The sequence below is a fragment of the Bos javanicus genome, chromosome 18, assembly GCF_032452875.1.
Source record: "Bos javanicus breed banteng chromosome 18, ARS-OSU_banteng_1.0, whole genome shotgun sequence".
In the NCBI taxonomy this organism is placed as follows: domain Eukaryota; kingdom Metazoa; phylum Chordata; class Mammalia; order Artiodactyla; family Bovidae; genus Bos; species Bos javanicus.
In genome coordinates this window covers 31,133,749-31,159,437 of record NC_083885.1, presented here as the reverse complement: position 1 = coordinate 31,159,437, position 25,689 = coordinate 31,133,749, and positions in this window count along the sequence as shown.

Here is a 25,689-nt window from a genome sequence, read left to right as displayed (position 1 = left end):
GCTAAGTTGCTTCAGTCGTGTCCGACTCTGTGAGACCCCAAAGACGGCAGCCCACCAGGCTCCGCCATCCCTGGGATTCTCCAGGCAAGAACACTGGAGTGGGTTGCCATTTCCTTCTCCAATGCATGAAAGTGAAAAGTGAAAGTGAAGTCGCTCAGTCGTGTCCGACTCTTAGTGACCCCATGGACTGCAGCCTACCAGGCTCCTCCGTCCATGGGACTTTTCAGGCAAGAGTACTGGAGTGGGGTGCCATCACTTTCCCTGAATTCTGATCTTTAGGTCTGGCTATACTACTAAATTATATACTCATAGCTCAGTGTGGTTTTAATTTGTAATTCCCTAATTACTATTGATTTTGAACATCATTTTTATCTCCTTATTTTGCTTTTCTAATACATTCCTTGGCTAAATATGCTTTCAAGTTTTCTATCCATTATTTCAGCCACTTACTCATGTCCAACACTATGCAACTCCATGGGCTGCAGCACACCAAGCCTCTCTGTCCATCACCAACTCCCGGAGTTTACTCAAACTCATGTCCATTGAGTTGGTTATGCCATCCGACCGTCGCATCCTCTGTCATCCCCTTCTTCTCCTGCCCCCAATCCCTCCCAGCATCAGGGTCTTTTCAAATGAGTCAGTTCTTCGAACAGGGTGGCCAAGGTATTGGAGTTTCAGCTTCAACATCAACCCTTCCAATGAATATTCAGGACTGATTTCCTTTAGGATTGACTAGTTGTATCTCTTTGCAGTCCAAGTCACTCTCAAGAGTCTTCTCTAACACCACATTGAAAAAGCATCAAATTTTCGGCACTCAGCTTTCTTTACAGTCCAACTCTCACATCCATACAGGACTACTGGAAAAACCATAGCCTTGACTAGACGGACCTTTGTTGGCAAAGTAATGTCTCTGCTTTTTAGTATGCTGCTATGTTGGTCATAACTTTTCTTCCAAGGAGCAAGCATCTTTTAATTTCATGGCTGCAGTCACCATCTGCAGCGATTTTGGAGCCCCCCAAAATAAAGTCTGTCACTGTGTCCCCATCTATTTCCCATGAAGTGATGGGACCAGATGCCATGATCTTCGTTTTCTGAATGTTGAGCTTTAAGCCAACTTTTAAACTCTTCTCTTTCACTTTCATCAAGAGGCTCTTTAGTTCTTTACTTCCTACGATAAGGGTGGTGTCATCTGCATATCTGAAATTATTAATATTTCTCCTGGCAGTCTTGATTCCAGCTTGTGCTTCATCCAGTACTCTGCATATAAGTTAAATAAGCAGGGTGACAATATACAGCCTTGATGTACTCCTTTCCCGATTTGGAATCAGTCTGCTGTTCCATGTCCAGCTCTAACTGTTGCTTCTTGAACTGCATACAGATTTCTCTGGAGGCAGGTCAGGTGGTCTGGTATCCCCATCTCTTTCAGAATTTTCCACAGTTTATTGTGATCCACACAGTCAAAGGCTTTGGCATAGGCAATAAAGCAGAAGTAGATATTTTTCTGGAACTCCTTTGCTTTTTCAATGATCCAGCGGATGTTGGCAATTTGATCTCTGGTTCCTCTGCCTTTTCTAAATCCAGCTTGAACATCTGGAAGTTCACGGTTCACATACCGTTGAAGCCTGGCTTGGAGAATTTTGAGCATTACTTTGCCAGCCTGTGAGATGAATGCAATTCTGTGGTAGTTTTAGCATTGTTTGGCACTGCCTTTCTTTGGGACTGGAATGAAAACTGACCTTTATCAGTCTTTATTATGTTTTTTTTCCTTATAGCAATCAACATTTTAAATCATACATATTTGACTGTAGTAATAGAACTATTTGAACAAAACAAACAAACATAAAAAAACGACGCGTTGGCAATATTACTTTCCTTGATTTTCAAACACTTTGCATTAAATATTTAGTTAAACTTTCTCGGACGAGGGGTATCTCCTCACTGCCACCCTTCCTGACCTTCAACTTGGGATAGCTCCTCTAGGCCCTCCTGCGCCCGCGCAGCCACGGCTCCTTGGACCTGGGGTTGGTCCTCCCGGCCACCGCCCCTGGCCTCAGGCGTGGGGTAGCTCCTCCCGCCCGGCGCCCCTGGCCTCGGGATTAGGGGCATGGGGTAGCTCCTTCGGGCCACAGCCCCTGACCTCGGACACGGGGTACCTCCTCTTGTCGCCGCCCCTGACCTCGGAAGCTAGGTGTCTCCTCTCGGCCGTCCACCAACATCGGAGGCGGGGTAGCTCCTCTCAGCCGTTCCTGCGCCATCACAGTCTGGTACTCTCGGCCTGCCCCTGACCTCGGACGTAGGGTAACTCCTCTTGGCCGCCGCCCTTCCGGCGGGGGTGGGGGGTCCTCTCGGCTTCTGCCCCTGACCTCGGACCTGGGGTGGCTCCTCACGCAGCCGCCTGCGCTTTAGCGCGCCGGTCAGAGCCGCCTGCGCTTAGCAGAGTGATGGTGTGATCACTGACCTAGAGCCAGACATCCTGGGATGTGAAGTCAAGTGGGTCTTGGGAAGCATCACTATGAACAAAGCTAGGGGAGGTGATGGAATTCCAGTTGAGCCATTCCAAATCCTGAAAGATGATGCTGTGGAAGTCCTGCACTCAATATGCCAGCACATTTGGAAAACTCAGCAGTGGCCACAGGACTGGAAAAGGTCAGTTTTCATTCCAATCCTAAAGAAAGGCAATGCCAAAGAATGTTCAAACTACCACACAACTGCACTCATCTCACACGCTAGTAAAGTAATGCTCAAAATTCTCAAAGCTAGGCTTCAGCAATATGTGAACCATGAACTTCCTGATGTTCAAGCTGGTTTTAGAAAAGGCAGAGGCACCGGAGATCAAATTGCCAACATCCTCTGGACCATGGAAAAAGCAGGAGAGTTCCAGAAAAACATCTATTTCTGCTTTATTGACTATGTCAAAGCCTTTGACTGTGTGGATCACAATAAACTGTGGAAAAATCTGAAAGAGATGGGAATACCAGACCACCTGATCTGTCTCTTGAGAAATTTGTATGCAGGTCAGGAAGCAACAGTTAGACCTGGACATGGAACAACAGACTGGTTCCGAATAAGAAAAGGAGTACGTCAAGGCTGCATATTGGCACCTGTTTATTTAACTTCTATGCAGAGTACATCATGAGAAACGCTGGACTGGAAGAAACACAAGCTGGAATCAAGATTGCCAGGAGAAATATCAATAACCTCAGATATGCAGATGACACCACCCTTATGGCAGAAAGTGAAGAGGAACTCAAAAGCCTCTTGATGAAAGTGAAAGTAGAGAGTGAAAAAGTTGGCTTAAAGCTCAACATTCAGAAAACGAAGATCATGGCATCTGGTCCCATCACTTCATGGGAAATAGATGGGGAAACAGTGTCAGACTTTATTTTTCTGGGCTCCAAAATCACTGCAGATGGTGACTGCAGCCATGAAATTAAAAGACGCTTACTCCTTGGAAGGAAAGTTATGACCAACCTAGATAGCATATTCAAAAGCAGAGACATTACTTTGCCAACAAAGGTCCGTCTAGTCAAGGCTATGGTTTTTCCAGTGGTCATGTATGGATGTGAGAGTTGGACTGTGAAGAAGGCTGAGTGCCAAAGAATTGATGCTTTTGAACTGTGGTGTTAGAGAAGACTCTGGAGAGTCCCTTGGACTGCAAGGAGATTCAACCAGTCCATTCTGAAGGAGATCAGCCCTGGGATTTCTTTGGAAGGAATGATGCTAAAGCTGAAACTCCAGTACTTTGGCCACCTCATGCGAAGAGTAGACTCATTGGAAAAGACTCTGATGCTGGGAGGGATTGGGGGCAGGAGGAGAAGGGGACGGCAGAGGATGAGATGGCTGGATGGCATCACTGACTTGATGGACGTGAGTCTGAGTGAACTCTGGGAGTTGGTGATGGACAGGGAGGCCTGGCGTGCTGTGATGCATGGGGTCACAAAGAGTCAGACACGACTGAGCGACTGATCTGATCTGATCTGATCTAGACTTTCTTGGAGACCTGGCTTCAATCCCTGGGTCAGGAAGATCTCCTGGAGAAGGAAATGGCAACTTACTCCAGTATTCTTGCCTGGAAAATCCCAGGGACAGAGGATCCTGGCAGGCTACAGTCCATGGGGTCGCAAAGAGTCAGACATGACTGAGCGACTTCATTTTCACTTTCACTTTGGAGTTTAAGTTTCATGATTCATTGAACACTGTTCCAGATGTTCATGGGGTACCATGGTGTGGGGTTTGGGAATAGCAGGTTATATATTTTTGTTGTTTTAAAGTGATAATTTTGTTGTAGTTAGTTATGCAGTAATAGAATACAAATTCAGTAGAAATAAAAGCAAAAGTAAACAGTTGGGATCAAACTTATAACTCTGTGCAATAAAACCAAAAACAATGCAAAATGACAACCTACAGACTAGGATAAAGTATCAAAATGATGCAACCATGAAGTGCTTAATTTCCAAAATACACAAATAGCTCATATAACTCAATAGCAAGAAACAAGCAACCTAATAAAAAATGGACAGAAATTCTAAACAGACACATTTCCAAAGAAGACACAGATGGCTGATAGGCACAAGAAAAGATGCTCAACATTGCTAATTATTAGAGTAATGTATTCAGAGCTATAATGAGATATTACTTCATAGTGTTTAGAATGGTCATTATCAAAAAGTCTACAAATAATAAATGCTGGAGAGGGTGTTGAGAAAAGGAAATTTCCTTACACTGTTGGTGGGAATGTAAATTAGTGCAGTCACTATGTAGAACAGTATGGAAGTTGCTTTAAAAAAATACTAAAAATAGACTTATTATATGATCCAGAAAATATATAACTGGAAAATACAACAGCTCTAATTTATACATGCACTCCAACATTCCTTGCAGCACTATTGACAATTGCCAAGATAAGGAAGCAACCTAAGAGACCATCAACAGCTGAATGGATAAAGAAGATGCAAAATACATACATTGGAGTATTACTCAGCCATAGAAAAAGAATGAAATAATGCCATTTGCAGCAATATGGATGAACCTAAAGAGTATCATACTAAATGAAGTCAGTCAGAGAAAGACAAATATGTGATATCATATATTTGTGAAATATAAAAAATAGTACAAATGAACTTATTTACAAAACAGAAACAGGCTCACAGACATAGAAACAAACTTACGGTTACAAAAGAGGAAGGAGAAAGAGGAATACATTGGGAGTATGGGATGAACAGATGCATGCAACCATATAGAAAATAGATAAACAACAGGGATTTATTGTATGGAACAGAGAAATATATTCAATATCTTATAATAAACTATAATGGAGAAGAACCACTTGATGTACACATAAAACTAACACAATATTATAAACCAACTATACATTAATTAAAAAAAAAATATAGGACTTCCCTGGTGATCCAGTGGTTAAGAATCTGCTTGCTAATGCAGGAGTCATGGGTTCAATCCCAGGTCTGGGAAGATCCCACATCCCTCAGGGCAACTAAGCCTAGGTAGAACCACAAGTACTGAGCCTACACTCTAAAGCCTGTAACCCACAACTACTGAGATCACATGCCACAGCTACTGAAGCCTGCTTGCCCCAGACCCAGTGCTCTCCAACAGGAGAAGCCACAGCAACAAGAAGCCCACACCCTGCAACTTGAAAGTAGACTCTACTTGCTACAGCTAAAGAAAGCCCATACCCTATAACAAAGACCCAGCATAACCAAAAACAAATCAGACTTTGTTAAAGAATATGTTTAATATATAATAAATATATATATAATAAATTATTATTTAAATAAACAGATCAGATCAGATAAGTCGCTCAGTCATGTCCAACTCTTTGCGACCCCATGAATCACAGCACACCAGGCCTCCCTGTCCATCATCAACTCCCGGAGTTCACTCAAACTCACGTCCATTGAGTCAGTGATGCCATCCAGCCATCTCATCCTCTGTCATCCCCTTCTCCTCCTGCCCCCAAACCCTCCCAGCATCAGAGTCTTTTCCAATGAGTCTACTCTTCACATGAGGTGGCCAAAGTACTGGAGTTTCAGCTTTAGCAACATTCCTTCCAAAGAAATCCCAGGGCTGACCTCCTTCAGAATGGACTGGTTGGATCTCCTTGCAGTCCAAGGGACTCTCAAGAGTCTTCTCCAATACCACAGTTCAAAAGCATCAATTCTTCGGCGCTCAGCCTTCTTCACAGTCCAACTCTCACATCCATACATGACCACAGGAAAAACCATAGCCCTGACTAGACGAACCTTTGTTGGCAAAGTAATGTCTCTGCTTTTGAATATGCTATCTAGGTTGGTCATGACTTTCCTTCCAAGGAGTAAGCGTCTTTTAATTTCATGGCTGTAGTCACCATCTGCAGTGATTTTGGAGCCCCCTAAAATAAAGTCTGACACTGTTTCCACTGTTTCCCCATCTATTTCCCATGAAGTGATGGGACCGGATGCCATGATCTTCATTTTCTGAATGTTGAGCTTTAAGCCAACTTTTTCACTCTCCACTTTCACCTTCATCAAGAGGCTTTTGAGTTCCTCTTCACTTTCTGCCATAAGGGTGGTGTCATCTGCATATCTGAGGTTATTGATATTTCTCCTGGCAATCTTGATTCCAGCTTGTGTTTCTTCCAGCCCAGCATTTCTCATGATGTACTCTGCATATAAGTTAAATAAACAGGTGCCAATATGCAGCCTTGACGTACTCCTTTTCCTATTTGGAACCAGTCTGTTGTTCCATGTCCAGTTCTAACTATTGCTTCCTGACCTGCATACAGATTTCTCAAGAGACAGATCAGGTGGTCTGGTATTCCCATCTCTTTCAGATGAGCTAAATAAATTTGCAATGTTATTTGTAAGTAAAATTGTATCGGTATACAGTCATACATTCGTATCTATTGTCTATGGCTGATTTTGCACTACTGTCAGAGTGGAGTAGCTGCAACAGGACGGTAAGGCTTGAAAAAGGCTTGAAAAAGCCTTACCGTCCTGTTGCAGCTACTCCACTCTGACAGTAGTGCAAAATCAGCCATAGACAATAGATACGAATGTATGACTGTATACCGATACAATTTTACTTACAAATAACATTGCAAATTTATTTAGCTCATGGGCCACAGTTTTCAGACTCCTAATCTAGCAAATCTAGGGGACTGTAAATAATAAGTAGTTTTTGCTTTAACCCAACAAAAACAGGATAAACCATTGGATGGCTTTACCATGGAGATAAATTGCTGAATTTACATTTCAAAAATCACGCTACCCGAGACTGTAATAGTGTATAAGAGAATGGAGCACATCAGAGTGCAAACCATAGAATAATTTGTTGGTAACTGCAGTTGAGAGATATTGTTAACAGGATGATTGTTAGAAGGGTGACAGAGATGGAAAGAGGTCAGTCTGTATGGGGGTGTGTGCACAGACATGCATAAACCTTCCATCAGGATAGAAGCTGAACATTTTTTTTGACATTTTCCTTTGTGTGAATAAACAGATTCTGCAACATCTGTAACATAATTCTAAAGAAAGAGGCAGAGCTTTATCTATGAGAATGGCATTGGAGTGATTAAATGATGATTTCCTGTACACAGTGGATTTATATGAGTTATAGGGAAGAGAATAGCTCTACTGACCGGGTGATTTAATGTTCTCTTCCTAACAACTTGCAAAACATTATGAGATGGTGAGAATGATATCACCAGAGGCATTTTGAAACTGCTTGAAATTGATCACTACTAGACAATAGCTTTCTTTTTGCCTTGCCTATTCTCAGATAGTCGGCTGTTTGAAATAGCTATTTTTGAAAGCCTTTTTATTGGAATGGTTTCTTTTGCACTGAATGGTTGCTTAGCTAACAAAGCACCCAACCTAGAGAAAGACACATAGTAGGCATTAAGTAAATGTTAGTGGACTCAATCTCACTTGGCTGGAACAAAGTCATTTTTATATTAAGTCTGTGTTTAAAATATTAGAGCAAAGTCCAGGATTATGGTTAATACCAGATTATGTAGAGCCAACTTTTAATTTTCGTAATAAGGAAATTCAATTTTTTTTTAACTTTTTATGTTGTATTGGGTATAGCCAATTAACAATGTTGTGATAGTTTCAGGTCAACAGGTGAAATTTATTTATTTCTCCCGGCATCGCCTTCGTTTCCACATGTGCTGCTGGTCCACAGTTCATGCCTGAACACATTACCTGAGCCATTTCTCAGGATTGTGTTTTCAGCAAGCAACTGAGGGGTGAGGTTACATTTCCCTCAGGGACAAAGGTTTACTATAAAACCTGCTTGCTATAAAATCGTTGGTTTCTTAAGCTCAGTGTTCCCCTTCTGTGTTACAACCCTCTGTGTATGCAGACATCTGTCTAGATGTCCTGCTTGGGATTTTCAGGGCAAGCAGAATTGATACAAACATTTGGATACTCATGTGACTTACTGTATCTTTGATGTGATGTGATGAAGTTCTTTGTCTCTGACCAAACAGTTTCATGTCTTCTGCCAGCATCTATGAAAAAAGCATCAGGCTCAACTTAGTACTAAATTTTAAGTAGGGAATAATCAAATCCTAGCCATGAGAAAATGAATATTTTGCATAAATATTCCATATTGAATACTTCTAATTATACACAAAGAGACTATTTGTAATTTATAATTATAAACATACACACACATACAGACACACACACATATGCATATGTGTCTGTTGAGCTTTATACCTTTAAAATTAATCATTGTGAAATTAAATAATTTTATTCTGTTGCTATTTTCCCAAATATTTATGAAATAACATCAATGTTAATGACATAAATGATGATAGTACCTTTATTGCTTACAAGCACTTTTTCAAAGGTTGCTTTTGATCCTCAAACTTTCAGGTATGTGTGGTGAATATTATTAGTACAAATATACATGAAAACCTATTATTCAAAAGGTTTCTATAACTTTCTCAAATAATTGTAATGTTTAAAACCTACACTTATAATTTGAAATTGTCCATTCTAGATTGTTCAAAATATCATTCAAAATATAGTACACTAAAAAATAATTACTGCAAGATGATTTATTCATTTATTCAAAACATTTCTCCAGACTTATTGTATGACTTATACAATATATACTGTACATATGTGTGACTATAACAGAGAAATAAAAAAAAACTATTGAACACAATACAGAGTATACTGAGGCTTCTCGGGTGGCCCTACTTGTAAAAGAACACGCCTGCCAGTGTAGGAGATATGAGAGACTTGGGTTCGATCCCTGGGTAGAAAAGAGGAGGGTATGGCAACCCACTCCAATATGCTTGCTTGGAGAATCCCATGGACAGAGGAGCCTGGTGGGCTACAGTCCATAGAGTTGCAAAAAGCTGGACATGACTGAAGCGACTTAGCACACATGCTCACACACACACCGTATACTCAGGTGTGCTGAGGAAAATCGGTTGAGATGCCTGGTTCCCTCTTATAGTATCATCATATTAATTTTTGGTTATTAGACTCAAACATGTCTGTGTAAATGATTTTGGGAAACTAAAGTACACTGTCAATGTCTTAGTTGGGGATAGAAAAGAGAATAGGGTAGGATCAGGATCAGAGCTGACTGAGAATCATGAGCTCATACAGAGAGCCAGGCATTAGAATCTCAGACTGAAGCAAACTTCGTTTTGCTTCCTTGCAAGAGAAAATTGTGCTTATTTAAAGTGCATATCAATCTATATATATATATATATATATTCATATGTAAATTGCAAAGCCCTGAATACTATGATTAAATTTGAGTAAACTCTGAATGATCTTTGTCATGGAAGGCTTTGACTTCCTTCTTAACAAACAGATAGGAATCCTCAATTGTTAAACTAAGAAGTGATTGAAGGAATAAGTTGATGTCTTGGTCAGAGGTGAGTATTTGCCCATGTTTTAGTTCTTGGTGCTGAGTACAGCGCCCTCAGGGACAGCATGTACACGCACACACGGGGTATAAAAAGAGAAAGGAAATCAAGAGAAGTAAGATTGAAGAGGTCAAGGGGACTCGTCTTGAAGATAATAGATGAGGGACTTCCCTGGTGGTCCAGGGGCTGACTATGAGCTCCTAGTGCAGGGGGCCTGGGTTAGACATCTGGTCAGGGAACTAGATCCCACATGCTGCAACTAAGACCCAGCACAGCCAAATGAATAAATTAATACTTTTAAAAAGATAATTGACGAAGCAAGCATGAGCTTTAGACAATCTTTGGAAGAATTCATCTCAGACTATCAAAAGAAAACACAGAAAATAATTACAAAAATATGACTATAAGGCTTTAATTACAAGGTGAAAGGGAGAAGTAGAAATCAGGTAAGTGGGCTGGGCTAGGGAAGGCAAATAACACTGAAAATAAGAGGGGTTAAAGAAGAATTAAGGAAAAGGAAAGGAGAGAAGAGAAAGGCAGAGAAGGAGGCTGGGAAGAGGAGAGGGAAAGAAAGAGAAAGGAAGGATGAGAAAGAGAGGAAAAAGGAAGGAAGAAGAGGGTCAAATTTATTCATTCTAGTTTCACTTTCTTCCCATATGATTAGTAACTCAACTAGATATTCTGTTTGAACCTTTCAGCAGGCAAGGAGGGGAGAAGAAGGCGTTTTTTTTATGCACTTGACCTAACCACGCCTGCCGTTTAACTGGCAGCCTCTGCATATTCCCCTGACAGCACCTGGAGAGGGTGCCTGTTGAACACCAGAAGGGCAGTGGGAAAATATGACATGTGACACCAGGGCAAGATCTGATCCTCAACAAATGAAATCTGTCAGCCATCTCCTCAAAGGCTGCCACCTTTCATATCCCTGCTTGGCTGAGCTAGCTTTTTAGAGAGACTTATTGTATTATTCAGCTGGCTTGATTTTCCTTTTTGTGACAACCCTCCCCTGGAGGCCATCCATCTCTTTACAATCTTGGAGAATGACTCTAACTGAGTGGTATTTCAGTGTAATTTATAGCTCTCTATTGTAAACACAAATATGGGTTATATCTTAGCACTGGAAAGAATGCTAATGGCCAGTCTTGGGTCACTATTATTTTGGATGAAATTAGTACCAGAACACTTAAGGAATTTAGATGGGTACACTGAATGGAGATGAAAGGAAGAACAAAAAAACAAGCAAACACACACCCAGAAGGAAAAACCGGAAGATTAAGTTCCAATTTTCTTTGGGCATTAATTAGTTTTGTATTCATAAACTTCACAGGGAGCTAGAAGGAATGTATAAAGTAAGCTATAATTCAAACTTATTAGCAAAGTTGTAGAAAACAGCGGCCAGAATTGTGATACTTTTAAAAATACAATAAACCCTAAAATATCCCTGATTCCTTTGAACGACCCAAAACTACTAAATATTTCAATTATTGCACTTCCCTAGTGAACCAGTGGTTAAGAATCTGCATGCAGCGGATGCTGGATCCATCCCTGGAATGGGAAGATTCCACGTGCCTCAGGGAACTAAGCCCGTGGGTGCTACAACTGCTGACCCCACGGCAGCAACAATAGAAGCCACAGCAATGAGAAGCCCACACAGGGCAACGAGAGAAAGCCCACTGGCATCAGTGGAAGACCCACCCAGTGCAGCCCAAAAAATAAATAAATGAACTAAAATAACATTAAAAAAATTCCAATTCGCCCCAAATTCAGCTATAATTTGAACAGCCAAACAAGAACAGCCAAAACAATCGTGAAAAACAAATTCAAGGGCTTCTCGTACCTGATTTTAAGACCTTTCCTAACAGCATGGTAATTCAGAAAGCATGGGCGGCAGAGGTAGACCCCTGCTCCACTCCAGCATGCTTATCCTTCTGTGGTTTCTCTTCGCTCCTGGAGTAGCTTGGCTCCCGACACTGGGACCCGTATCTCTGCCGCTAGCCTTGGGTCCACTTGCCCTACCCCTCCCCACAGTGCTTAGTACGCAGATGGGGCACCCTGCCCATCTCTGCAAAATAAGCATGGTACCTGTTTAGGAATACACCATCAGGATCACTTGATTTGCAACAAAGTCACCAACTTAGTACGAAGTGGAAAGCAAAGTCTTACCAATAAATGATACCAAACTGCTGTTGAGTAGAAAACTAAGTGCAACATTTCTGGCTCATAAAATATGATTAACTCAACATACTATCAATTTAACCAACTGTTAATACCAGGAGTATCCGTAATGCCTCCCCCATCATTGCCAGCATTTGGTATTGTCTGCCTCAGTCCTCTGGCCTTTTGGGTAGTGGGCAGGTGTATCACGCTGTGATTTCCATAAACTTTTCCTAATGAGGCTGATCACCTTTCCCGGGCTCATTAGCCCTTTGAATCTCCACTTGTGTGAAGTGCTGTCAAGTATTATACCCATTTTTCTATTGGGTCGTTCATCATTTCCTTAGGGATTCATCAGAATTATTTTATGTATTCTGAATGTGAAATATTTAATGTGACCATTGTCCCTCATTCTATCGAAATGTTTGGTCATTCTGACAATGGAAATACAGAAAAGAGGCCAGGGTTAGCATGAGAAACACGACAATGACTGATAATAGTCTGCAGAGCAATGGCGGGGGCGGGGGGGGGGGAATAGATTGAGAAAAACAAACGGCTATCTGGTTGTCTCGTTTTGCAGAAATACCTGCCTACAGTTTTGTTGTCAGAGCTGCTTCAGGTCTTTGCTCACAGCCCTCCAAACCCCACCTTTAGCTAGAGTTAACACAAATCTTTAAAGGGTAAAGAGGTAAGAAAGGAAGCAACAAACAACAAAAACCAGCTGGCATCAAGATGGCAATGGAGCTGACCTCCAACAGACCCGGAGTCTCATTGTAAGTTCTTTCTACCGTATTAGCATATTGGATGTCACCTACCAGCTGCTGCTACTAGATACTAAGGACCAAAACACAGAAAGTGGGTGGCACCCTATTCCCTGGAAAAAGCCCTGTCCCTTCCCCAAAGACCAGTACGTAAGCCTACCCATTATTGCTCGGTCACTCAGTTGTGTCCAGCTCTTTGAGACCCCCATGGACTGAAGCCAACCAGACTCCTTTGTCCATGGAACTTTCCAGGCAAGAATACTGGAGTGGGCTGTCATAGCCTCAGGCCTTCTCCCTTTGTTCTTACATTTTAAAATTAAATCCCTCTTGCCACATGGGCAAGATGTTGATCTGTAAAAATAGTTCCTGCTTCTCCATTCCTTAGCTACTGAATAAAGCTTGTGCTGTGTGGATCTTAGTTTAGGTTTTGTTATTTGGCAGCTCAAACCTGAAGGGAAAAAGAACCCCTCCTACACTGCCCCTGACGGAGGCCAGAAAGACTTGGTCAGGCTATGGCCCCACAGCAGAGTCCCTATGACTTTAATCCAGCAATAATTGGACATTTGCAAAGTCTGAACAAAAGTAACTGTTACAGGGCTTCCTGGTGGTCCAGTGGTTAATCCACTGGAATCCACCTGCCATTGCAGGCGACACAGGTTTAATCCCTGGTCTGGGAAGACTCCGCCTGCCGAGGGAAAACTAAGCCCAGACACAACTACTGAAGCCCATGTGCCCTAGAGCCCGTGCGGCACAACGAGAAGTCACCGCAATGAGAGGGCCAAGCACAGCAAGAGAGACCCAGTGAGCCAAAAAGAAATTTAGAAGCGAACTACTGTTACAGCTGCCCACCAATCCATCAGGACTGAATGGCTTTCTCACCTTGTTCGTAGTTTTTACCTTTGTAGTCTACAGCCCATTTGCCCCAACGGTGGGACTCACTCTGTAATACCTGGTCGGACAGGGTTTCCTTGGCTTGCAAACCCATTAAAGCCCTGGAGTTACTTTGCCTAACAGTAAAGTTGCCTCTCAGGCTTTTCTTTCCATTGATAACCCTCTTAACAGAGCTTTTGAATACACTGAAGCTCTCAATTTTCATATAATGTGATACAGGCAACTGTTTTCTTTAACATTTAACACTTTAACTGTCCTGTTTAGAAAAATCCTCTTCCTCTTCCAAAATCCTTGTCCTCTTCCAAAGAAGTAATGATGATCTCTTATGTATCCTCTGAGAGCTTCATTATTCTTTCTCATATGTAATTCTACAGTTAATATCTGGAATTCAATATTTGTTTATAAAAAGCAAGGAACTTACATGGGAGACTCACCCTTGTCCTCCTACCTTGAGAGGAGTAGGTCTCTGCACTCAGTCACCAGAATCTTAAAAGCTTACATGGCCGCTTTAACAGGGTTCAGTCCGATATTCAGTGCAGATGGTCTCAATAACACATCACTGTCTCAATAACACATCACGCTTTACTGTTAAACTGGCCACAGCTGTGGAAACCATGGGCTGAACTAATACATTTCAAAGGCAGGGTGTATGGAGCCTCTGCCTGAGCCCAAAGAGCAGGTTTACCCGAGGTCATGTCCTGCCAACCACTCCTCCAACTGTGGCAAGCACTATGATGCATTAATACTTTTTTCTTTCTCCTTTGATTGTCCAACTGACCCAGCACAATTGATTGAAAACACTTTCCTCCTTTGCACTTCAGTATTATCTTTAGAGAATGCTAAAAGAGGCCAGAGGATTTCCCCGGTGGCTCAGAGGTGAAGAATCTGCCTGCCAATGCAGGAGATGTGAGTTTGATCCCTGGGTCAGGAAGATCCCTTGGAGGAGGAAATTGCAACCCACTCCAATATTCTTGCCTGGGGATCCCATGGACAGGGGAGCCTGGTAGGCTACAGTCCATGCAGTTGCAAAGAGTGGACATGACTGAGTGAGTATGAACTCATGCAAAAGAGGCCAGAAGGATACTGACTTCACATAAAGTGTGTATAGATATATGACTTTATCTAGATAAGGCAATGGCACCCCACTCCAGTACTCTTGCCTGGAAAATCCCATGGATGGAGGAGCCTGGTAGGCTTCAGTCCATGGGGTCGCTAAGAGTCGGACACGACTGAGCGACTTTACTTTCACTTTTCACTTTCATGCATTGGAGAAGGAAATGGCAATCCACTCCAGTGTTCTTGCCTGGAGAATCCCAGGGACGGGGGAGCCTGGTGGGCTGCCGTCTCTGGGGTCGCACAGAGTCAGACACGACTGAAGCGACTTAGCAGCAGCAGCAGCAGATAAAGTAAAACCCCATTGGATCACGAACCAAACATTAGTGCAACTTACTACATGTAAGTTATACTTCAATACAAAGATAATTTTTGTGTATATTTATATTCATGTGATATTGGAAAAGATGCTTTTAAGTTAATGATTTACATATCTTTCAGCTTTTTCAGGTTAGATCAGGTTAAACAAGGTGCTTCTAAATGGATTAAAAACAGGTTAAGTTAATAACAATTTGTTACAGCTGTAAAAATTTTTGATGCACTTTCTAGACATTGAGAAAAGTAATGACTCCATTGATTAGAAAATAAATTTGCTTGCAAATCAGATGGTTTTCAATGCTTTTTTTCCCAAAAAAATTATAGGTATACATGATGGAGGTATCTACTGAGACATCATTGAACATTTTTTTGGTAATAGAGGAGTATAAAATTTTTTAGTTAAAACTTGAAAGGGACTTGCCAAATTGAGTGATTTTACATGGCAAAACTTTCATTCCCTTCTTCTCATCTGTGTACATGAGTACTCAGGAATTATCTCTGTTTTAAAAAAAAAGGAAAATAAAAAATAGATTTAACTGGTGTTGGTCTCTGTCCCTTTCTACTAAGAAGAAATATTCTTCCATGAATATATGACTTACTTGATAAAAAATTCCTTTCATATAAAGAATCCAATTTAGCAAAAATATATTTATATAATTGAGAAATATTTATACCAATATTTTTCTATTAATTTCAATATAATATTAATTCATGCATGCTCAGTCATATCTGACTCTTTATGACCCTATGGACTTAAATCCCGGCAGGCTCCTCTGTCCATGGGATTCTCCAGGTAAAAATACTGGAGTGGATTGCCATGCCCTCCTTCAGGGGTCTTCCTCACCCAAGGATTGAACCCACATCTCTGGCATCTCCTGTATTGGCAGGCAAGTTCTTTAGCACTAGCACCACCTGGGAAGCCCAATATTAATCCAACTGAGTTCAAATAGAGCCTTTTAGTTGTGCGAGTATGCTAAGTCACTTCAGCCACGTCAACTCTTTGTGACCATATGGACCATAGCCCGCCAGGCTACTATGTCCATGGGATTCTTCAGGCAAGAATCCTGGAGTGGGTTGCCATGCCCTCCTCCAGGGGATCTTCCCAATCCAGGGATCAAACCTGTGTGTCTGGCACCTGCATTGTCAGATGGATTCTTTACCACTAGTGCCACCTGGGAAGCCCCTTTTAGCTGTAGGATGATATAATGTAAAAATATTCCATAATTTATAAATATTTGTAAATGCATTTTATTATAAAGCTGTATCCTATGGTGAAAATAAAATACTTTCCAGGATAAACAATTATATTAGGATAAAGTTTTTTTTAAAAACAGCGAAAAGAAATGCTTTTAAGTGGAAAAAGATAAAATTTCTGTTAAAGAAAAGCTTTCTTGTGAATTTATAAAATGATAGATGGTGGTATGATATCACGATTTGTAATAAGAAATATATACTTGGTCTTCATCCCTGTTTCTGGCACAAATCTCCTAAGCACTTGGAATTTAATAAAAGTGGCTCGTGTTATACTCATGAGGTGACTTTTGGACCTCACCTAAGGATGGGTGCTGGTTGCCAGGGGAACTAGCTCTGTGATTAGAAGTTGAAATTTTCAGTTCACTCCCTGACCTCCAAGGAGGGGAAAAGCCGTTGGAAGCTGAATCAGTTGCCAATGCTGATCATTTAATCAATCATGCATGTGTAATAATGTTTCTACAAACATCCCAAAAGATGGGGTTCGGAGAGCTTCCAGTAGCCATTCAGGGAGAGTGGTATATTCAGAGAGAACAACGAATCTCCTCATCCTTTCACCATACCTGGTCCTCTGCACTTCTTCCATCTGGCTGTTCCTGAGCTACATCGTTTTATAATAAACCAATAACCTAGGAAGTAAAAAGTTTGTCTGAGTTCTGTAAGTCGCTCAAGCATATTAATCAAACCTGCAGAAGACGTCATGGGAACCTGTTATTTTTAGCAGGTGAATCAGAAACATAGGTGACTATCTGGGTTTTTGACTGGCAACTGAAGTAAGCTGGGGGAGAGAGTAAGGCGAAGAAGGACAACCTTGTGGGGCTGAGCCTTTTAACTACCGAATCTGGCACCATCTCTGGAAAGTGTCACAGTTGTGCTGACTTGCAGGACACCCAACTGGTGTCTGAGAACTATTTCTTGGTCCTGTGGACACTCCCCTTTTCACACATTGGAACTGAGTCCAGTTCAGTTCAGTCACTTAGCTGCATCGACTCTGCGACCCCATGGCCTGTGGTACACCAGGCTTCCCTGTCCAAACTCCTGGTGTTTGCTCAGTCATGTTCATTAAGTCGGTGATGCCATCCAACCACCTCATCTTCTATTGTCCCCTTCTCCTCCTGCCTTCAATCTTTTCCAGCATCAGTGTCTTTTCTAATGAGTCAGTTCTTCGCATCAGGTGGCCAAAGTATTGGAGTTTCAGCTTCAGCATCAGTCCTTCCAATGAACACCCAGGACTGATTTCCTTTAGGATGGACTGCTTGGATCTCCTTGCAGTCCAGGGGACTCTCAAGAGTCTTTTCCAACACCATAGTTCAAAAGCATCAATTCTTCGCTGCTCAGCTTTCCTGGAATTGAGTCCAGGAACCCCCCAAAAAGTGGTTATCAACTTGCCATAAGGTTTTCATATTGTTGAATATATTTTAAAGATTAATCTACATTTTTAAAAAAATTCAGCATTAAAATATGCCAGAAATGATAACATTTGCAACTGCCTACACTTTTTTTTTAACTATTTTTAAGAACACTCATTTGGCTGTGCATGGTCTTAGCTGTGATGTTATAGCCACGCATTCCGGGAAACAAACTCACTCAGAAGGACAATGCAGATAGTGGAATGCAGTTTATTACACTAGTGGGCCCAAGGCAGAGTTTCCTCTTAGCCAAGGACCCCGACCGACTTTTGTGAAAACCTTATATACCTTAAGTGTACTGCTCAAGCCCATATCCCCAGATTCCTTAAACCTAGCCTGTAAAGTGTTAAAGGGAGATACAATCAGGTTACAGCCATGACTCATAATCAGAAGGGTCAGGTGGTTATACATTGTAGCCTACACCAATGGGTCCATAAAGATTACAAAGGTGATTGACTACATAGGGGATTATTACATTCTTCTTGGCGACGGGAAATCTTGGTATTGAGTCTGGTGTTTATCAGTCTGGGAGGCCAGTTCGGCCATAGGTATGTTATCCCCATGGCTACCAGGCACATGGTCCAAGTGCAAGATGGCGTTTCCTTCTTTTTCAAGATGGAGTCAGCTTGGCCTGTTCCTTTTCTACCTCGGGGGCACTCAGGATCAGCTGTGGCATGTGAAACTCTTAACTGTGGTATGTGGAATCCAGTTTCCAGATCAGTGGGTCCCCTGCACTGGGAGAATAGATTCTTAGCCACTGGACCGCCAAGGATGTCCCACAACTGCTTACACTGAAGGTTAAATGTTTTGCATCAATTTAAACATTTGTGAGAGGTTGAGGTTTGCAAAATTCATTTGGAAATATACAAACAACAGCAAAAAATTTTGAAAAACACTGTCCAAGAACATAAGAGCAGGCATGTAAAAATTGTCAGTACATGGACCTTGGACAGTAGGGAAGCCCTGCTCTCAGACTCTGTTTTTCCAGGGTTACTCTGCCACTTCCAAGATGAAATTCACGCAGAAATATAACAGGTATGATGTCTGCTCACTGGCTTCTGAAGCTTCATTTCCTGAGTGATGTTTTCCACTATCATGTAGATTGATCCATCAAAATAGGACATTTAGTACTTCCCTGAAAGGACACAGCACTCTCCCCAGAGGGCTTGCTATTTCTGTCTCCACTTCTAATGGACAGGCAAACAACTCCTACTCCTCAGAACTCAGGTCAGCGTTGTCCTCTCCTCTGGAAATATCCCTGGGTGATCATGGAAAGATTCACACTTTTGTCAGGATTAGAACCTCTTATTGAGTTAAGTTTGCACCACTGTTAAAGTCCATTATGGAGAAGGCACTGGCACCCCACTCCAGTACTCTTTCGTGGAAAATCCACGGACAGAGGAGCCTGGTAGGCTGCAGTCCATGGGGTTGCTAAGAGTCGGGGCATGACTGAGTGACTTCACTTTCACTTTTCACTTTCATGCATTGGAGAAGGAAATGGCAACCCACTCCAGTGTTCTTGTCTATGGGATTGCACAGAGTCAGACACGACTGAAGCGACTTAGCAGCAGCAGAAGCAAAGTCCATTAATTCCCTCAGAGCAGAGATTATTTTTTTCTTCTTGCTTTTAAACCTTGAGCTTTTTATTTTTATTTATTTATTTTTTTTAATTTTATTTTATTTTTAAACTTTACATAATTGTATTAGTTTTGCCAAATATCAAAATGAATCCACCACAGGTATACATGTGCCTATTATATAGGGCATAAATGACTGTAGAATGAATGAATTTAAGAATAAACAAACATTGAATCGACTTTTTTCGTCGATAGAAGCAAGTGGATTCATTTGAAACAAGTGAGTAAGATACATCTGGATGATCTGAAATTCTAAATTTTACAGTATCTGAAAGGTAAATCTGTTTTACTTTTTAAATATTAAAGGTAAGAAATACTACATAAATGGAATATCTGAGAGGCATATTGTTAATTACAGAATAAAATCATGAGAATTCTATAGTTAGGGCTTCCCTGGTGGCTCAGCAGTAAAGAACCCATTTGCCAGAGCAGGAGATACAGGTTCAGTCCCTGGGTGGGGAAGATCCCCTGGAAGAGGGCACAGCAACCCACTCCAGTATTCTTGCCTAAGGAGTCCCATGGACAAGAGGAGCCTGGTGGGCAATAGTCCATAGGATTGCAAAAGAATAGGACATGATATAGCAACTAGATGACAACAATTTTGTAGTTATTCCTCCTTTATTCTCAAAATAAATATATCTTCCTAAAGTGAGCATTCTTCTAAGTATTGTGAGATGGCTTCTACAAACCTATTGACTCTATTAACATTTTTCATTACAGTGTCTGTTCTGATCATCAAAAATTACAAGATTGTGCTGTCTTAAATATCCTGTTTAGTTGAAAAATCTATAATGGAGTGATTCAGTTTGCTCATGATTGAGCAAAATATTGAGACGATAAGCAGTGAACCACAAGAAAAAAAATTAAAAAATATTGGGCAATGGTCCTTTATTTCTAGATTTGAGGACTGACTGGCTGATAGGATGGCTGATTGATGGCAAAAGGGATGGGTGCCTAACTGGCTCAATCACTGCCTGTCTCAAAGGTTTAAGGACTGGTTGACTAGCTGCCTGGAAGACTGACTAATTTACTTGCTAGCTGACTGGCTGACTACCTTCATGGATGGCCAGCTGATTAGCTAACTATCTGATTAAAGAGATGACCAATTTCACAGCAGTCTGACGCTCTGTCTCAGGGGCTGCATGCTGCTGGTCTGACTGACAGTTTTCCTGACTAAATGCATAGCCAATGCACAGAATGCACATTTTCTGGAGGTGTTTTCAGCTTCATACTCACATTCCTCCAGAATGCAAGGTTATGCAGAAATCCTGACCATGAGTGTGATGTCTGGGATTACATAAAATTCACAGTTGCATTTCAGAAGACTTATTGCACCTGAGCAACTGCAACTCCTAATGCTTTGTATTCCACAACCAGAAATAATTAGGGAAAAATTGGGGGTCTGTCTACAGATAGTTAGATGTGTTAAGACAAAAATAAAAATAATCCTGACTGTGTTTGCTACAATCTAGAGGAGGCCAGCCTTATTTGAGGAGGGTGCAAATGATTATTAGTTAGCCATTGCCTAGGAATCAGTAGCTTCTTTTTCTTATCCCATGTCAATAAGATGGGTAATAAATTTTCCTATGATGACAGAGATCATAAAATCAGACCCCACTGTATCTCTCAGGTAGTAAATCTTATTTAAAAGATGATTAAAGACAATCATGTTTCCTTTAGGGAACGTCTTTCCATCCTGTTTTCTGGGAAGAGTGTGTATCACTGTGAAGTCTTTCAGTCGTGTCTGAGTCTTGGTGACCTCATTGACTGTAGCCTACAAGGTTTCTCTGTCCATTGGATTTTCCAGGCAAGGGTACTGGAGTGGATTGCCATTTTCTTCTCCAGGGGACCTTCCCAACCCAGGGATTGAGCCCAGGTCTCCCTCATTGCAGGCAGATGCTTTATCATTTGAGCCACTAGGAAAGCTGTGTCTTGCCTACCTGCTACTGATGATCCGGATCCAAACTCATCTTTCCTAAGAGTTAGAACATTTAACAAGATAGATTGTACTATGTTCTTAAGGAGGACTTTCCTATCTCTCAGGATCAGTTGGCAAGAAGTTTCTGAGGGAGCTCTTCCCTCTCATGGGTGCTTGTCTAATAGAAAATAAAGTCAATAAAAAGAAGTAAGGGAAGATCCCCTGGAGAAGGACATGACAACCCACTCCAGTATTCTTGATTGGAAAATTCCATGGACAGAGGAACCTGGCAAGCTACAGTCCACAGGATTGCAAGAGTCAGACATGACTTAGCAATTAAACCACCACCAAAAAGAAGTAAAAGCTAAGAGAAAGAGAGAGAGAAGGGGGAAAAAATGGAGAGGAGCAAAGAGGAGAGGAGAGGGGATTCCCAAAAGCTGCATTTGTGCATACTCAAAAAGAATAATAAAGCAGGAAAGAAAGGAGAGCCAAGATTGAGGGAAGTCCTTCTGAGAAGCCACATTTAAGTTAAGGGAGAGTAAGCATGTTTCAGCTGGCTTCATCCCATTTGTCAAAAGCTAAATTCAAATGACACTAACTCCTTTGAACTTATTGCACACTCAGTTGCTCAGTTGTGTCCAACTTTTCCTGTAGCCCACCAGGCTCCTCTGCCTGTGGAACTTCCCAGGCAAGAATACTGGAGTGGGTTGCCATTTCCTCCTCCAGGATCTTCATAACCCAGGGATTGAACCCATGTCTCTTGTGTCTCCTGCATCTTCTGCAGTGGCAGGCAGATTCTTTATCCTAGCACCACCTTGGAAGCCTGAGTTGTGTTTATTTGGTGTTACATCCTCAGCATCAATAATGCCCTTCTGGGACAAAAAGAATAAAGGTAGATTACCCATACAAAAATGTGCAAGAGTATGTTACTCATACAAAAGACATAACAAATTAATACTTAGAATGGTCTTTCCCTGGAAATACACAAAATTCATCCAAAAGGAATTCACTCACAGTTTGTAGAATGTGTCCTAAGTTCTAGGCAAGATATTTTAAAACACGCTTTAATTGAATATTCCCAGTACCCTCATAAAAATATATTAGAATTCCCATATTTAGGTTAAAAAAAAGCAAAAACAAGTGTGTGCTAGGATAAATAAATTTCAAAGAATCTATAGTTATTAATTGGGGTAGAATTTTAAGACTAGGTTTGCCTAATGCTGAATCTTATTCTTTAACAGACATTCTTCACCATTGCTTCTGAATAACAAAAACACTTGCTGTTAAGAAAAGTAAATTCAAGGGAAAGGAGTTGACACATATAAAAAACACCGTTGACATTTTCAATTAGATATATTTATGAGGAGGCTTGAATAAGGACTAGTGAATAAGGTCTTTCCCCTTTGTCTTATAAGATCATTTCCCAAAGTTTCCTTCAAATAGCTTGAGTCATTTCTGTCTGAGTGGTTCTTGGCAGAAGAAATGAAAGAGCTTCACAATGACACAGTTCAAGAGTTACTGCATAAATCAGCAAGGACGAAGGATCCCATTAACTGGTCATGGATCCCCAGCCGCAAGAAGCTTTTGCTAAAGGTAAATCCACAAACACATCAACATAGGGAGAACCTTCTAAAAGTCACGAGCAGATTCCAATATCAGATGATGAGATGTGTGCAATGACACAGGACAGATTGGAGTCCTCTGTGGCAGAAACCTATTTCTTCAGATACCGCTTCTCTTTTCCCTGATACAAAGGTGATAAGAGAATGCCACAAAGCAGATAGGAGTGAAGAGTCCAAGTAACATGAGGGAGAATATGCAGATACGCAAGGGGCGAGAAACACCTCAGCTCAGATCTGTAGGCCAATGAAATGAAGCAGAATACTACATTATTAACGTAAGCATCGGGATTCATGAATAGTGCTCCAAAATGTTATGTCAGGCATAGACCATCAATCTAATAATTTTCATAATGCAAATTGAACTGAGTTTGACATATCTCATTTTTTGGATGAATTCAATTATGTCTGGCATAAGAGGTATTGACCCCAAAATAAAAGTATTAGCTAAACTTTGATCAGGACACGTGGTGCTCTAGGTATTTTGATAAATGCTATATATGAGCTATCTTAATAGACAATCAGAAGTCTGTAAAATAGGTACATTTGCCATCAACAGATGAAGTATGACTGGCTGCTAAGTAATATGTATATACTCAGGTCAGGGCTCAATGAGTCTCATTCCAGTAAATATTTTTTAAATGGTAACTAACATCCACTAATGGCCTTCTATCTAATGTATCTTCTACTTAGAATGCCTAAGATTTAGTACTTTATTAATTCTCTTATTTTTTTCTTTGGATTTTTATCCTCTGTTTATAGGGTAACAAAGTTAAGGTCATGAGGAATGATTAAAAATAGGCCGTAAGTAGCAAAAACTATTAAAAAAATATTTCAAAGCCGACACCCTTTTCACCCTGCCACAGCAAATAAAAATGATTGGTACCTGCTGGATATTTGGGGAAAAGAGTTTATGCTATTTTCTTCTGTTCCAGATCTGTATTTTCAAATAAGAAAAAAAAAGTTACTTTTTCATTTTGTCTCTTATTGGTATCAATACATACAGTGCCTGGCATATTGCAGACACTCACCATTAATTAAATGAGTGAATAATCATGTAATAGACTTTGGAGGGGGCACGTAATTCAGTGATACAGAAGTTTTAATTTACTATGGAGACTCATGAACCTAATTCATGAAGAGTGAGTAGCGAAACCCATGTTCTTTTTCCTCATTTCTGCTTCTGTGTTGCTGTTTCAGGTGAAAGTCCTAGCATCTATAGCCAACATCTGTGAAAGCTCAAATTCATTGTCACCCAGTTCAAATGAGGGCTCTATGTCATACATAACATTTGGTGTTTCTTTTATTATGTGTATTTGTTGTTGTTCAGTCACGTTCAACTCTTTGCAACTCCATGAACTGCAGCACATCAGGCTTCCCTGTCCTTTACCATCTACCTGAGTTTGCTCAAATTCTGTCCATTGAGTCAATGATGCCATCCAACCATCTCATCCTCTTTTGCCCCCTTCTCCTCTTGCCCTCAGTCTTTCCCCGCATGAGGGTCTTTTCCAGAGTCAGCTCTTCATATCAGGTGTCCAAAGAATTGGAGCTTCAGTTTTAGCATCAGTCCTTACAATGAATATTCAGTGTTATTTCCTTTAGGATTGGTTGGTTTCATCTCCTTGCAGTCCAAGGGACTCTCAAGAGTCTTCTCCAACATATTATATGTATTGCTGTATGATGATTAAAGTGTTGCTAAATTTTTTTGAAATGCTCAATTAGTTTTAAAGCTATTATAACCTGAGTTCAATTTATGATTTAGTTTGACAGTAGTTTGTGATTTTTCTAGAAACCTATTATCTGGAGAACTGTCATTAATATTTGTTTGCATATTTTGAAATAAATGTTATGCTATTTTCCATTGTCTTTTAGTCAAGCTTTCAAATGTAAAATATACATATCAAGTTTGCTTTTTATTTTCAAGAAAACTTAAAATCTGGGCTCCCAAGTTTGATTTTCTATTGTAGGAAATACTATTAGGGCTAGAAAGGGCTCAGCATAGGCAGAATGTAGTGGCTAGGAGGATCTATTTTGGGATGTCTTTGCCTAGGTTCAAGTTTGCCATTGTATATTGTGACTTTGGACAAGTTATCTATCTCAGCTTCCTTTGTAAAACAGATTTGATTATATCACCTCTAACCCAAAGACTAAATTTGCTACTACATGCAAAGAACTTTTAATAGTGCCTTGTTCAAAGTAAATGTTCAATAATCATTAGCAGTTTTAAAACCCCTGTTAGAAATAACCAACACTCTCAAGGTTTCTTTAACCACAACTAACCCATTGTGTCGGAGAAGGCAATGGCACCCCACTCCAGTACTCTTGCCTGGAAAATCCCATGGACAGAGGAGCCTGGTAGGCTGCAGTCCATGGGGTCGCTAAGAGTCAGACACGACTGAGCGACTTCATTTTCACTTTTCACTTTCATGCATTGGAGAAGGAAATGGCAACCCACTCCAGTGTTCTTGCCTGGAGAATCCCAGGGACGGTGGAGCCTGATGGGCTGCCATCTATGGGGTCGCACAGAGTCGGACACGACTGAAGCGACTTAGCAGCAGCAGCAGCAGCAGCAGCAACCCATTGTGTATGTTTTCCACACTTGCTTAGACACGATAAGTATTTAAATCCATAAGCCTTGCACTTGGCTGGGATATTTTGTTTTATTTCATTTTATTGGATTTGAGCTGCACAAGGCTGGATTAATCATATCCTTAGTGTACAGTATA